Source organism: Struthio camelus, chromosome 22 (assembly GCF_040807025.1).
Source record: "Struthio camelus isolate bStrCam1 chromosome 22, bStrCam1.hap1, whole genome shotgun sequence".
In the NCBI taxonomy this organism is placed as follows: domain Eukaryota; kingdom Metazoa; phylum Chordata; class Aves; order Struthioniformes; family Struthionidae; genus Struthio; species Struthio camelus.
The window spans coordinates 8,644,927-8,658,846 of NC_090963.1; the positions used below are offsets into that span (position 1 = coordinate 8,644,927).

At 47.0% G+C, this 13,920-nt stretch overlaps 1 protein-coding gene across 4 annotated transcripts in view; it reads left to right on the plus strand.

The window, feature by feature from the left end:
• The first annotated feature begins 629 nt into the window (after positions 1-629).
• Positions 630-13,920, plus strand: part of CDON (cell adhesion associated, oncogene regulated) — a 60,828-nt gene continuing 47,537 nt past the window's right edge. Inside the window, exon 1 of one of the 4 annotated variants that reach the window (XM_068916773.1) lies at positions 630-864. The gene's annotated coding sequence lies outside the window, so the exon portion shown is untranslated. Of the gene's footprint in view, positions 865-1,298; positions 1,610-1,665; positions 1,933-13,920 lie in introns of those variants that run through there. The other 3 variants (XM_068916775.1, XM_068916776.1, XM_009681937.2) reach the window with 3 other exon arrangements.

Sequence of the window (13,920 nt, forward strand, 5' to 3'; positions counted from 1 at the left end):
AAATGCTGTGTGCATGAGGCCAGCCTGTGCCCGGTGCAAGCAAGCACCCTGTGCATGGTGCATACAAGTGCCCCGTGCATGAGGCCAGCCCGTGCCCGGTGCAAGCAAGCACCCTGTGCATGGGGGCGGCCTGTGCATGGTGCAAGCAAGCACCCTGTGCCCGGTGCACAGAAGCACCCGGCGCATGGGGGCGGCCTGTGCCCCGTGCACAGAAGCAGCCCGTGCCCGGTGCAGGCGGGCGGCCCGCTCCCGCGCTGACCTTCGCCCGGCGCGGCGGGGCGGGGGGGCGGCGGGGCAGGCGGTGCCGCGCGGTGCAGCCCCCGGCGGAGCGCGCGCACGTGCGGCGCGCGGGGAGCTTCCCCCCCCCCTTAAAGGGCCCGCAGCACCTTGGCCGGGGGGGGGGGGGGAGAAGGACGCTACCCGGGCAGGGCGCGCGTGTGTCATATTGTGTTGCATTATGTTGTGCTGTGCTGTGCGGTGTTGTGCTGTGCTGTGCGGTGTTGTGCTGTGCTGCCTGTATTGTGTGGTGTGTACGTGAGCGCTGGCGCTGCCCCCCGCCCCCCCCCCACGGCGGGGCCGTTGGTAGGTCCCGGCGGGGCGGGGCCGGGGGCGGGGCCGGGGGCGGGGCCGGGGCCGGCGCTCCGTGCGCGCGCGTGTGTGTGTGTGTGTGTGAGGGAGAGGAGAGGAGAGGGGGCCGGGGGGAGCGGAGCGGAGCGGGCACGGCCGGCGGGGCGGGTCGGGGCGGTGTTGGATGGAGGCTCCCGTCCGGATCGCCCGCTCCGCCTGGAATGTCCTGGGAAGCCGCCGCCGCCGCCGAGCGGGACCGGGCGCTGTGTGGGCAGGGGGCGCGGCGGCTGCCGAGAGGTAACGCGCCCGCTTTGCCCCCCCCCGCCCCCTCCGGTGACCCGCTGAGGGGACGGGCGGGGCGGGAGGAGGGGGGGGCGGCTGAGGGAGGGGGGGGGGCGCGCCGCCCTGCCCCTCCCCCCCCACCGCGGCCGTTGCGTGGGGCGGGGCGGGGGGGGCAGCGGCGCGAGGCGCGGCCGTTGGGGCGCGGCCGTTGGCGCGAGGCGCGGCCGTTGTGGGAGGGGGGAGGGGAGGGGGCGCGAGGCGCCGGGGCGCTGCCGCAGGTGGCGGCCGCTCCGCCGGCGCCTCCTGTCAGCCGGCTCCCCGCGCCGCAGCTCCCCCTCACCCCCCCTCCACCTCCTTCCTCATCCCGCCCAGCGGTTTAAAAGGGTCCAGAGCCGCGGGGTGTGTGTGTGTGGGGGGGGAAGGCAGCGGGTGCCCCCCCCCCCGGGGCTGCCGCGCCCGCGGAGAATAGCGCCGAGGTGATATTATTAACGTGGCCCTTTCAAACGCGGCTCATTATCGCTGCCTGAAAGAGCCGCCTGAGCGCGGTGGCCGCTGCCCGATGCCTTTTCGGAGCCCTGGCGACAGCTCGGTGAATGGGGCCGGCGGCTCGTTCTGTGCTTGATTAAACGGAACAGACTCCTTGCGCCTTACCCCAGCGGGGGCCAGGAGAGCTCTTGATCCCCGAAGCGGCGCGGAGCCCCTGGGAATGCCATTAGCGAGCACCTGAGGAATTTCTGCCCTGCAGTGCCTTTTTTTTTCGGTATTTTTTTTTCTCGTGTGTGTGTGTGTGTGTCTTTTTTTTTTCTAGCTAGCAGGGCAAGCGGAGGGATGGTGGGCGGGGGAGGCTTCCTTGGAAGAAGCCATATGTTGGCAGGACTAAAAGCAAGGCATGACTTCAACAGCTTATCTTGCAAGAGAAAAGCCCAACCCAAAAGCACACGAGCAGTCCAGGCTTCTTATATTTGAAGTCGGAGCTCAGCCGCACGATTTATTTAAACCATCTGACTGTTTTTTTTTGTCCTTGGTCTGTAAGACTTAAGTGGGGAGAAAATACTAAAACAAGCCAATTTAGAGCGAGCTTTGGTGAGTTAAAAAAATTTTCAGAGCACAATTTTCAATGTTAACTACTCTGCCTTGAATCTGTTATTGATTTAAGGTCTTACTTCACAGGGAAAGTTAATCTGACTCTGCTATATTTGTCATAAGTTTTAATTGAAACGCTTTTTCTACTTAAAGTCGCTACCAAATGCAGTAGGAGATGGATTTGTACTCATGTATAGCCTCTTAACTGTCTTAAAAGTGATATCGTGATGCGTGTTTTTAATCTTAACGTAATTTTCTCTGCAATTAGGGTGGCTGAAAGTCAGCCCCTAAAGCAAAAGATGATGCGTAATTCCCGAAGAATCCTGCTCCAATGCTTCGTGACATCTTAACTCTTATTTTATATCAAGACTTTCTGGGTGCGTTGGCGCCTGCCATCCTTCACGCTATCCAGTTCTTGAATTTGCCATTAATTTTATTTGCTTTGTCTCTTTCTTTACCAGAAAAATGATATAGTTGGTGAATTTTAATAAAAGACCTTTTCAGTCAACTATTGCATGCTTTCAATATTTATATTTTTAAACTGAAGGGGAAATGTTTTTCAGACTTAAAACACAAAACTTGCAACTGTTAGGCTAAAAATGGACAGTGTTTATTTTGTCATTGCCTGGTAACTTTCTAAAGGATGGGTGAATCCATAAATGTGACCGCTTTATGTAGCTTTTTTACTGCCTTCATAAAATGATTTGCTGCATCTTGCGTTAGGAGGCTTCTCAAAAGGAGCAGCAGTGCTGAATGTGGAGCTGTAAAACTGTCAGTTTTGAAGGGGTTTTTACTTAGTAAAATGCGTCTTTCACACGTATCAGAAATACAATTTAGTAAACTGAAAGCTAAAATTGTCATTTTATAGCCACTGGTCATTGAGGTTACTGGTAGCGTGTCAACTTTTCTAGTATTTGTGGTTCACGGCCAAACATTTTCATTTTGTGACTTTGAACAAAGCAGGTAATCCTGTTATGTTTGGACTTCAAACTAGGCGGTGCTTTGTGGAGCTGGTTGTTTTTCTACTTATTTAAAACAACTTTGGTGTTTTGACAGTCTCAATTTATGTGATGTACTGCTTGTCCATAATTTCTTTAAAAAGAAAAAGTGCTCTTGTCATAGCTTAGTTGCTGATGGCAACAGTCCGTTTTTTTTTTTTTTTACTTTGCTATATTCCAAAAATTCCCAGTTCATGAGTAGCGTTAAATGCTTCATGGCATGAATTCTTGAAAATTTTCTTGTTAAACTTGATATTATATGCCCTAATCATAAACAGCATGCTTTTGTTCTACCAAGCTAAAGTAGACTATGAACATAGTTCATGTAGTTCAAATGCACTGAAACCAAAACCCATATATATGTATATATAATATAAGCAGTTACAAGACTCTCTTGTGAGGCGGGGTTGATAACAGAGCATGGCAACAGCAGTAAAAAGAAATAAACATTTTCATTTAATCCCTTCTCCAAAACAAGAAGGAAGCCTCCAACTGGCTTGGTCTCCAGCATCACAGAAGAATCTGCAGGCTTGTGAAGCAGCCTTAGAAACCTATGACTGTTACTCAAAACTATTCAGCTATTTAAAGCTAGACTTGCAAATAGAAACACCAAGATGGAATCCACTGAATTACCTGTTTCACGCTGAAACTTATTTTTTCCTCTAAGCAGTAGGAAATAAGATGGGAACAGTTCCAGTAGAGAGGCTTTAGTAACCCACACAAGGGCGAGTGAGATGGTTTGGTTACTTGGATTGTGCGTTTTACACCTGTAAGCTCCTCTGAGTGCTTGTAGGTAGATGTGTCTGTGCAAGGTGAAAAATGGCATGGCCACTGCTTTTGGCTGTGCAGCCTGCTGAAATACTGATGCGGTATTCCCAGCTTTGGCAGGATGCTTCAGTCCAACCGTGTTTGGCAACATCTAATAAACCATGGAAAGTAGCTTGGATTTTTTTGCTGTCCCTTGTGCAAGCTTGACTCCCCCTTCCTCCCACCCTTTTCCAAGCACTGGTTTCTTCAGGGTTTTGTGGGACACCAGCTAAAACCATCTCTATTTTGTTTACTTCATTGTTTGCATACCAGCCCCTCTTGGTGCTGGTGAGTGCTGTTTGGGATCCGTACTCCTGCATACTCCCTCTGCTGGCTTGCTGGACACCCCAGCTAGTACTCGCTAGAACTAGTACTGAGCTTAATATATCTTTACCCAAGACCTGGCAAAAATAAGGAGAGAGTCCTGACTGCTACAGGGGCATATCCCACCTGTGCTTTCATTATCTCAGGGGGTGCTGTAAGCCTATAAACTGAGGTTAATGCTTATTTTGGCCCACTCTTGTGCCAGAGGAATAAGGCAGCTGTGCTACAACTTCAGGTGATGTCACTAGAGGATTTTAACTGTCAAAGCTTAAAAATACACTTTCTTGTTTAAACATTGACTCTGCAGATGTGGAAAATTGTGAAGCAAAGCAATGGATTTCCTTGCGTGAACACAGCATTACTAGTGCTCGTCATCTCAGAAATCCTGCTTTACATAGCTCTGAGCAGAACTGTTTTACCTAATGAAATCCTTGGTTATACCAAGACCACCGAAATGAATTCGGTGACTACTTGAGATAAGAGTCAGTTTTAGATGGTACCATTAAGTGTAAGAATAGTAAAGCTTCAGCTGCCAGAAATGCAGTGCCAAAAAACTAACTGGGAAGCATGTGATGATTAAATCATTTCTCAGAATAAAGCTATTTTCTAAAGTGGTGCCTGATACAGATACGAATACAACTAATTGCATGATACAGTCATGCAATGCCTTCTTGCGTTATTTCTCTTTATGTGGTTGTTAACGTTGTTGGTATCACTGACCGTGTGAAGGACTAGCTGCTTTGATTTTTACCTTCCATGGAAAGCTGCTGCAAATGCCTGGTGCAAAGAGCAGTAGGACACACTGGCATCTGTACAAGATGGATGCATGCATCCATGCACTCAAGACGTGCATGGATGTCCTCTTTGCTGCAGAATGAACTTTATGAAAACAATGGATGTAGGTAGCATGAGCTAGTCTCAATTCTGTATGCAAAAAAGCAGCGGCCTTTACCTGGATTTTCCATACTGCCTGTCAGTCCTGCTCTTAATACTTCTTCATGTGAGGGAGTTTTAATGTGTTTCCTTTTAGAAGGCCCTTTAACTTGGAAACTTTCTACTTTGCATCTTCTTTATCGTTTCTGCGCCCACAAATGTGAATCCCAGTTTTTAGGCAGTGTTCTTGTCTTGAGTAGTTGCGTCCCTGCGTCTGCCCTCTCATCAGTGTTGTACCGGTTGCTGGTACAGCGATGGTCGGGTTGGTTACTCTCATCCTTTGGTGCTTCCAGTCCGCTGCTTTCCAGTTCTGTTCTCTAGGTACCTCTTGTATTATGTGTTCATGGATGTGTGCAAAGCTACATTAAAATGCATTTTGCTTCATCTAGTTTATGTCAATTCTCATTTCCATAACACCTTGTCCTGTGACTGCAGTTGTGCCAGTGTGATAACTGCAGATTTAGTTGCTAAGTGAACGTGATTCCAGGGAGGCTTAAAAACCCTCAGGAGTAGTGCAGCTTTTGGTGAAGCCCTGAGATTCAGCGAGACTTCACTGACTAATCTGCTGAGATCTGATATTTCAGATGGCATTTCACGTGGAAGCGTTTTCAAGCAGTATGCTGCATGGTGCTTAGGAATTTGCCTAACATCTTTTGTTAGGCTAATTTGTATCGATTGATATTGCAGACTTGACCTTTATTTAGAGACTGGATTTTTGTCTGTTGCTTTGCTAGAGGTCTGTGGACTAGTGAGTGGCTCTGTGCTTAAGCTGAGTCATGCTGGTTTCCCACTTTTGCCCTTTTTGGATGCTGCTGTAATGTTTTTCTATCGGTTTTCTGGGTTTCCTTAGTGTTCCAGTGGGACAGGAGCTTCTGAGCAGATTCTCACCCAAGTTACAAACGAGAATGTATAAAAATGCTAGCTTAAAGTCATGTTAAATTGCTTTCAGCCTTGTATAATATGAGTAGAACCTCTTTTCCTCTCCCCCCACCCCCAACAATGCAGAAGAGAAACAGACCAAGCACCTCCCTGCTTTCTGCAGCCTTAACTATTTTGTAACGATGTATCAATTTTCTAGCAAATTTTTGTTGGAATATCAAAAATGCCCCCTGCCTGCAGCATGCTTCCCTTGTCTGTAGTCTTCAGTCTTTTCTCAATGTCTCTTGCTTTTCTCATTAACTTCCTCTGATTTCTGTTCAACTGATAACTTGCCTTTTTTGCTTGTATATACACACGCATTTTCACATACAGATGATCTCTCAGCCCTTCTAGGACTGAATAGGCAGGAGAAGTATTAGGGAGAAGATGCCATTACATGTTTTGGAATCCAACATCCAAATCATGCAGCTGCCACTTGGATCAGTTCCGCTTGCATCAAGTGGAATTGATCAAATTTCTTCTTTAAATGAGAATTGCCAGCTTTTTTTTTTTTTTTTTTGGCAACACAGACTCTTAAAGCTGGTCTGTGGGGACCAAACTGTATTCTCTGTACACTCTTTGCTATTTCAGTCTAACTTGTTAATAGGAGAATTGGTGCTAGATTTGTTCTCCTCAGCATATTTCCATTTCTACTAGCTTCATATTCTCCTGATGGACTCCCTAAAAAAGTTGCGGCAATCCTGACTGGTACCGTTCCTCTGTATGGTCTGTGTCCCCCTCTCATACCAGCTGTATGTGAATGGTTCACTCTGGGATACTGTCTTCAGCTTTTGGGGACCAAAAGGCTCCCAGAAACATCTTGCTCCCTTGCAGTGCTCTTCCACGCTCGATGAAATAACCTGCGCAGTTCTGTAAGATGTTTTGGAGTGTAACATCATCTGACAAGTCTCCACTGTTGACTTCAAAACACTATCTGAACTTGCCGTTGTATCTTACTTCTCGCTCCAGGGAGAGGTGCTCCCTCTTGCCATCCTTACTCCTCCAGTCTTCTCGGCAAATTCCTCAAAAAAGTCTTTACTGTAGTCGCTTCTTAAGCTCCCAAGAGAAGTCTCCAATTACCCTCTCCCAAGAACGTTTAGAAAAGGTAGTTGCCTGTATTTCTCTTGTTCGGGTCATCTTGTTGTTTTCTCGGTAGGTGACTCAGTACACCTTCCAGGGCTACGTATGTTGTAGTTTTCCACCTAGATTCCTCCAGTTCATTTCTCCACTTCTGTTATTGGTGATGGGTCTCCTCTGACGGTGATGACTTGAGGGTAAACTGCTTGTTCAGCCCTCCTAAGGATTGAGATTTGTACGTCCAGACCACCTGTCTTTTCCATTAAGCCACCAGCTTGCTCTTTATGCATGAGAAATATCTTGTGTCTTTCAACAGAAGGGAAAGTAATCATGCAAGGTGGGTTGTTTTCTTTTCCCCCCATATCTACTAGGTTTCTTGGAGCTCTTGTAGCCAGGTGGGACTATATAGATATAATTTTTTCCTCCAGCTCCTTGGGTGCAGTTTCACGTTACAGCTAAGGTAGTCTGACGACTAGCCGCTGCAGGAAGTGGCAGGTATGTTCCTGCCTCTTCCCTGCTGTGGGACTCCAGCAGTGGTGCAGCCGCAGGGGCCGAGAGTTCAGCTAGCCCTTCCAAAACGAGCCCCAAACTTTCTGCTGGATCAGCCAGTGCGTGGACTTGCCCTGCAGTTACAGAGTTGCTAAATCTTCCACGAGGATGAAGGGGGAGGCCTCTGGGGGCCAGAGAGGGGAATAGGACGGCCCCTTTTGGCAGCAGCTAGCTTTTAAATTGGCCTAGCTGTTTCATAAAACTGCACAGTCGGAGCAGAGATTGATGCTGCAGCTGGAGCTGAAGTAAGAGCCAGTTGCTTTCCAGGGGGGCAGGTCTTGCCGTTTGCTCCCCCTGCATCTCCTATCCCCTACCTCTGGCTAGAAACGCCAGATAAACCCGTTCAGCTCACTAAAACGGCAGAGAAGAAAACCACTGAAAACCAGAGCAGGAGAAGCCAGCTCAATCAGAATATTTTTTGTCGAGCTTGGCAGTCGGGGGCGATGCCAAGACCAGCAGGAGGGAATGAGGGAATGGCGGCGGGGGGAGGAGAACGTGTTGAGGGAGTGAGACCATCCCTTTTGGCAGCGGCGAGCTTTCAGCTCGGCTTAGCTGTAATGTGAAACCGCACCCTCTGCCTCACCTGTCTGTCTGATCATGCCTTTGATTTATATACTAGATTTTGCTGTTTAGCTTTCCCCACAGACTTCAGCCATTGTATCTGATAATGAACCAAGTGGTTGAGCCTTATTTGTTTAATTCACAGACAAGTTTAATGTTTCCTACCTCGAAGTTGTACAAAGTCTGCCTGCCTTAAAAACCCTGGTTTTCCTTAGAGAGAACCTGTAAAATGCCAAAGAATACTAGACGAGGGAAAATGCTTGTGCTGTGATCAGCCCGTTTTTGAAAAATGGGCTTCATAAAGGAGGAAGGCACGTTTCTACTTCAGCTTACTGTGGTTTGTTGGCCAGCGCTCAGGGAGAAACGTCTTTCTATTCACGTGTAAGATGGAAACAGGGCGCCCTGCTATCTTGGCTACGCTGAACACAGTTAAACCGAAGGTTTCCAAATGACTTAGCCCTGCTGTAGTCAGGCGTGCGCTCTCACCTGTGGGGACATATCTCCGTGGTGGGATGAAGGCATGATGGCAGCAGTTTTAGCTGGATCGAGGCGCAGCGAGTGCCAGTAGTGATGAAAACAATGCGCCCAGGTTTTGGCACGCAGCGGCAGCCAGGGCACAGTTCTCTGTGTACTTCTTGGTGTTTTGACTGTTTAAAGCCCAGGCCGCAGTGTCTGCCCGGTTATCGGTTGTACTAACCAGACTAAAACTAACACAGCTGTACTAGAACAGACTGCAGTGATAACTTTTGTGCATAGTTTTCTCAGATAAAGCAGGAAGCTGAGTCTTGAAGTAGCTGCTTCTCTCGGTCCTTCTGTCTGAGGTGATGCGAACGGGGCTCTGTCCGGTGGCTTCTGTGGGCAGTGGCTGGGCACCACTGATTTACCTCTTTGGGGTGAGTTATGGAACTGTTTAAAAAGATATCTGTGGGCTGTGTTACGTGCATCCTGCCAGGTACCTCCCTCACCCTCTGTGTGCTGATGAGACACCTGCATTATGGTTGACAGCTCCAGTCATAGATGAGGTGTGGGGATCATCTCTGACCTCCTTAATCTCAGGTGAAGAAAAGATGGTTCCTAAATGCCTCTGTAATTGTCTTGCATGAACTACTAAATCGCTGAAGGAAAACCGGATACCAAAGATCTTCCTCTTGGAGAGCGTCACTCGTTTTGCATAGAGACTTTGTATTCAACTTACAGTCTGCTGTAGCACAGGTATAATTGGAGATGTCCTTATTTCTGCAAGGGGAAGGTACTAGGAGCTTCCCTTTCAAAGTCCTCATCAAGTGAAAAAAACCAGTTATCTGGCTAAAAGGACGGGCTGCCTCTCTCTCTGAAGAATCCTAAAAGGAATGGATTTTTTTTGGTTTTGGATACCCCAGTTGAGGGGAGAACCCCCATCTGACTGCTTCTCGTGCAGTCAGGGGAACTGCGGCAGGGAAAGAGCACAGTTAACAATGAGCTCTTCTGCAACAAACTGAGGATGATTCTTTTCTCTAGAGTTTGAATTTCCCACTTGGTTCTAGATTGATCCAAAATAGGTTTTTCTGAGTAAAGTCACTGTAATTCGGTAGTATCTTTTCAGTTTTTGTTTCCTTTTTTTTTTTTTTTTTTTCTCTCCTGTTAAGAGATGATACATCAGTCCAAATAAGGGTATGAAAAAGGCTGGAGGTTTTCAGGAGGATCCGTAGACCGTCAGTGCATGACTTGTTGCCTTTATCTCTGAGATCAGGAGATTCCTTTGCAGTGATGGATTAATCCACTCTTGAGCGAATAATATAACCGAGAACAAGTAGGAGCCAGAGCTCCAAATAGATGATTTGTTTAATGCACGTGTGCCTCTTCTCCCAGCCTCCCCCACTGAAAAGCATCTTTCTGCACCGTTTCATTCCGCGTGCCTGCTGAAATTGTGTAACAACCTGTGTATGTCCCAACACCCCTGTACCGAAGGAGGAATGAGGATCAGCCTGTGTCAAATACCTCTGGCTCCAAGCGGACCAGAAGATAAACGGATGCTCTGCCAAGCCTTGGAAAGGTGCAGGTTGGAGAGAGACTGCAGACAACTCTGTCCATGACATCACCCGTCTGCACGTACTTGTTACGCTAGTTAGAAGTGTCGCTACTGGCATTAGCGCCTGCCGCAGAAGTAAATACGTGCTGTTTTGGTGTCTCGGCAGCCATGGCTATCCCTGAAGACAGTGGTAGTAACAGCGGGGAAAGCGTGAAGGCTTTTGTGAACTCCTTAATGGGATTGTGTGGTGATGCTGTAGACGAGTAAAGTGTTGGACCTATCTGAGTGTAATCCAGCTTGGAGCAAGACATTAAAGTGTTTGTGACACTTCAGAGAATCAGCGTTAATGTTTTCTCTTTGCATGGAGTGTTTCTGTAGCAGCTAGCAGTGTCCTAGGGATTCTTCGCCGCAAACGAGCGAGCAGGATCTGACAACACGTGTTTACTCTCTAGTTTTATGGTGCCAGTTGGGTGTTTTTGTAGCAAGTTTATGAACAAGTAGGAAGCCTTGCAGTTGAAGGAGCAAGGTCATGTGTAAGGGGCATACGCACTATTTCTTGTCACACTGTAAACTGTCACTGGGGAAAGGGTCATCTTCAGCCACAGCTATGCAGTTTTCAGATGAGCGTTAAACATAATATCACATGGAATCCCTAGCATGGTCTAATAAAAAAAACCAGACAAGCCAGGACTGATACTGTTGCTGAAGTGACTCATGTGGATGCAACAGAAGATGTTGCGCTCTGTGTCCATGAAAAAAGTTTTATATAGAAGCTTGAAAACGAGGCTTAGAGGGATGAACTCGATGGTGACAAGGAGATAGCAATGGATGGTTGAACAGTGAGGTAGTAACGTTAAATTTAGGAAGACGGCTTCTTAGCTGCTTTACTTGTATTGGGCTAGCTCTGTCTGACTGCCCATCTGATGCTGCTTCTGTGGACCCGCAGCCTTTTGAGCTGATCTAAGTTGGTACCACTGTGGTTTCTTTCTTTGGGCCCTTTCCCTGACCACTTCTGAGCCGCTTTTGGGTTCTGGCTGGCACAGTGGAAATGGCAGGACTGTGCAGTGGGGGTGGAGGAAGGGTGGGCCTGCCTCCGCACTGACTTAAATGTATTTGAATTGCTGTAGAGCCACACCCTGAAGACTTAATTTCTGAGTGACACACGTATAATCCTTGTTATTGCACGCATAGTAGGATACGAGGTTGGGAAGTGAGTTGTGCAAATTTAACAATAGAATTCATGTAGCTAAATCTGTTATCATCCATACGGATATACCGGAATAACTATTTTTGGCACCTCTTAAGCTGTCATCTCAACATCTGTGCACACATCAAGGATGGATGCTGTTGATAGGCTCAGGTAGACTGAAGGATTTTATGGTTATAGATACCTGGCTGGCTCCTCCATCTGCTCAAAACACCCGGTTTGTCGCAGTCTTATTTTCGTGCTGGCGAAAGCTCTGATATCGAGGTCAAGTTACTGAAGCTCATCAACTTGGAATTTCCTTGGTTTCATGAAAGTTGATATTCTTGCATTGCGTCGATTTTTATCGACTCGGGGATGCGGTGGGTTCGTGAGTGTTAATGATAGGTTTTAGTTGTACTTTGGAGAATTTTCGCGTGCTGTACGGGGCCAAGATGAGTCCTTTAAAATGGTGTTTTCCTACTTTTAATTTGGAGACTGGGTTTTGGTCATGTTGCATGTATATGATTCTGGTAGCTGAAGAGGTTTGCTGCGTAATGTTCCAACTCCATGTAGATTAAATGTATTGCAGAGTCAGACTAAACAATAGTATGTGGTTTTTCTTTTTTCCCCCTCACCTCTTCCTCCCCCGACAAGAACTCACAAAAATGTCTGAATCACTTCTATGCGTGCGTATAAGCTGAAGCGTAGGCCCAGATTTTCATAAAGTTTGCTGACGGCTGTTGCTTCCAAGCAAGTAGTTTATACTTGCAATAGCTTCAGGAAGTCTTTTTGTTTCTTAGCAGCCTTTTCAAAACATGCATTTTGGTATAGCACTCAAAGACTTGTTGCCTAAATACTTTGCAGTGACAGCGTATCACAGCTTGATGGAGATTGGAGTCTCCTCTAATAAAATGCAAGCTAAGGAAAAAAAACCCTAAGGGTTTTTTGGAACCGAAGATGTTTTCTGTTCTTGCCACTAATCTTTGTTGCAGAATGAAATAGGAATGTATACTTTAAATCTTTGTGAGGGTGTAGAAGGAAGCTGGCAACGGATGTAATCAAAAAAATGTTCTTATCAAAACTTGCTAAATATGTGGGAATTTTAGGCTTAATGCTCCAATTTTTAAATTCAGATATTCAGACTGAGGCATCTGTTGGTGTCCTTTCACATTGCTGTGCAATAAGAATCAGTCAGAGAAGCATTTAGGACCAGATAAAAGATGATGGTGGACACTTAGGTTAGAGGGTCTGCAGTTGCGTGGCACGTGTCTTGAGGCTCCTAGCACTATAAATTGTGTGGTAGAAACAAATCTCAAACAAATTTGGTGGTAGCAGTAAAATCTAGGCATGCTTTTCTCAGCGGGCTTTTGAGCTGAGTATTTGGGGGGGAAGAAATGGTCTAGTATTCAAGTTACCATTTTTTTCTAGTTATTATTTTTGACATTGTTTATATGTAAGTGGATATAGGACGTAGGCATATTCAGAATTTGTCTGAAACAGCTAGTAAAACGGAATGAAACAACACCCCGTTGCAATATCCGATCCTAAGTGCTGTGGCAAGGACTCCGGTAGGCTAGCGCACAAGAGTACGCTACAGGTCTTCAGCCTTATTCTTGTAGACTGGAGTAAGGGAAGTGCTAGTGACCTTCACCCTTTTGACCCTCATCCTCAAGTGGATAGGTTGCAGGTTGAGGCCGTAAGAAAAACTGAAGTCCTTCTCTCAGCCAAAGGTGTGAAGCTGTTTATTTTCACTCTGGAAATGTATATATTGCAGGAGGCAGACGCTAGCCTGCTTAACCTAAGCAAGCCACCACTTATCTGGGATCTGGCAAGTGTGTAAGTGTTGTCCATTCTAATCCCCTAATATTAAAAAGTCCAGGCACCTTTCTCTGGCTAAGTCTGAGATTGCTTTAAAAACAAAAATGGAAGCCAGCAAAAGAGAACGCTCACTTTCTTTGCCAAGTTTAAATGAAGACTAATGCTGTGATGCTTCTTACTCTTATTTTTCTTGCTATCTGATTGATGCTAACCTGGGATGGAATTAATCCCAGAGGTGGTCATTTTTGCAGGGCCCCAGTGTCCCTGAGCTCTGGATTAAAGTCTCAAGGGGGACTGACATGCCATGGAGAGTCTCAAACCTTCCTCCTACTTTGTGATGCAGCGTTAAAAAGAAGAGCAGTTAAAAGCTTCCTTGGCAGCAGCATACGGTAGTACCTCGTGTAACTAGGACTTAATGGTTTCTCTATAAAAGTACTTAAGGCGTGTGCTGTAGGATATAAGTTTGAGGGTAGAGAGAGACAGTTGATACATCCTCATCCTCTGGATGCCGTTTTGCCTGTTAACATCCTGCCAACTCTTTCTCGGTTTCTCTGGAAGGCAAAGGGTTGCCTTAGCGCAGTTCACCCAGCGCGCGCAGTAACAGCGTCCCTTCTGCCTTAGGGAAGGCGTCTGCCAGGGTCTCGGGCCTGCTGTGGAAGGTAAAAAACAGGCAGCATCTAAAACTAAATCCTGTTCAGCAAAGTCGGAGCACAGGATGCGTCTGCGCGAGTGAAAACATGGTTCAGTCAGGTTAACCTGATGGAAAATTCTCCCTGATACCTGTGATGAAACTTCAACGTCTTTCCTAT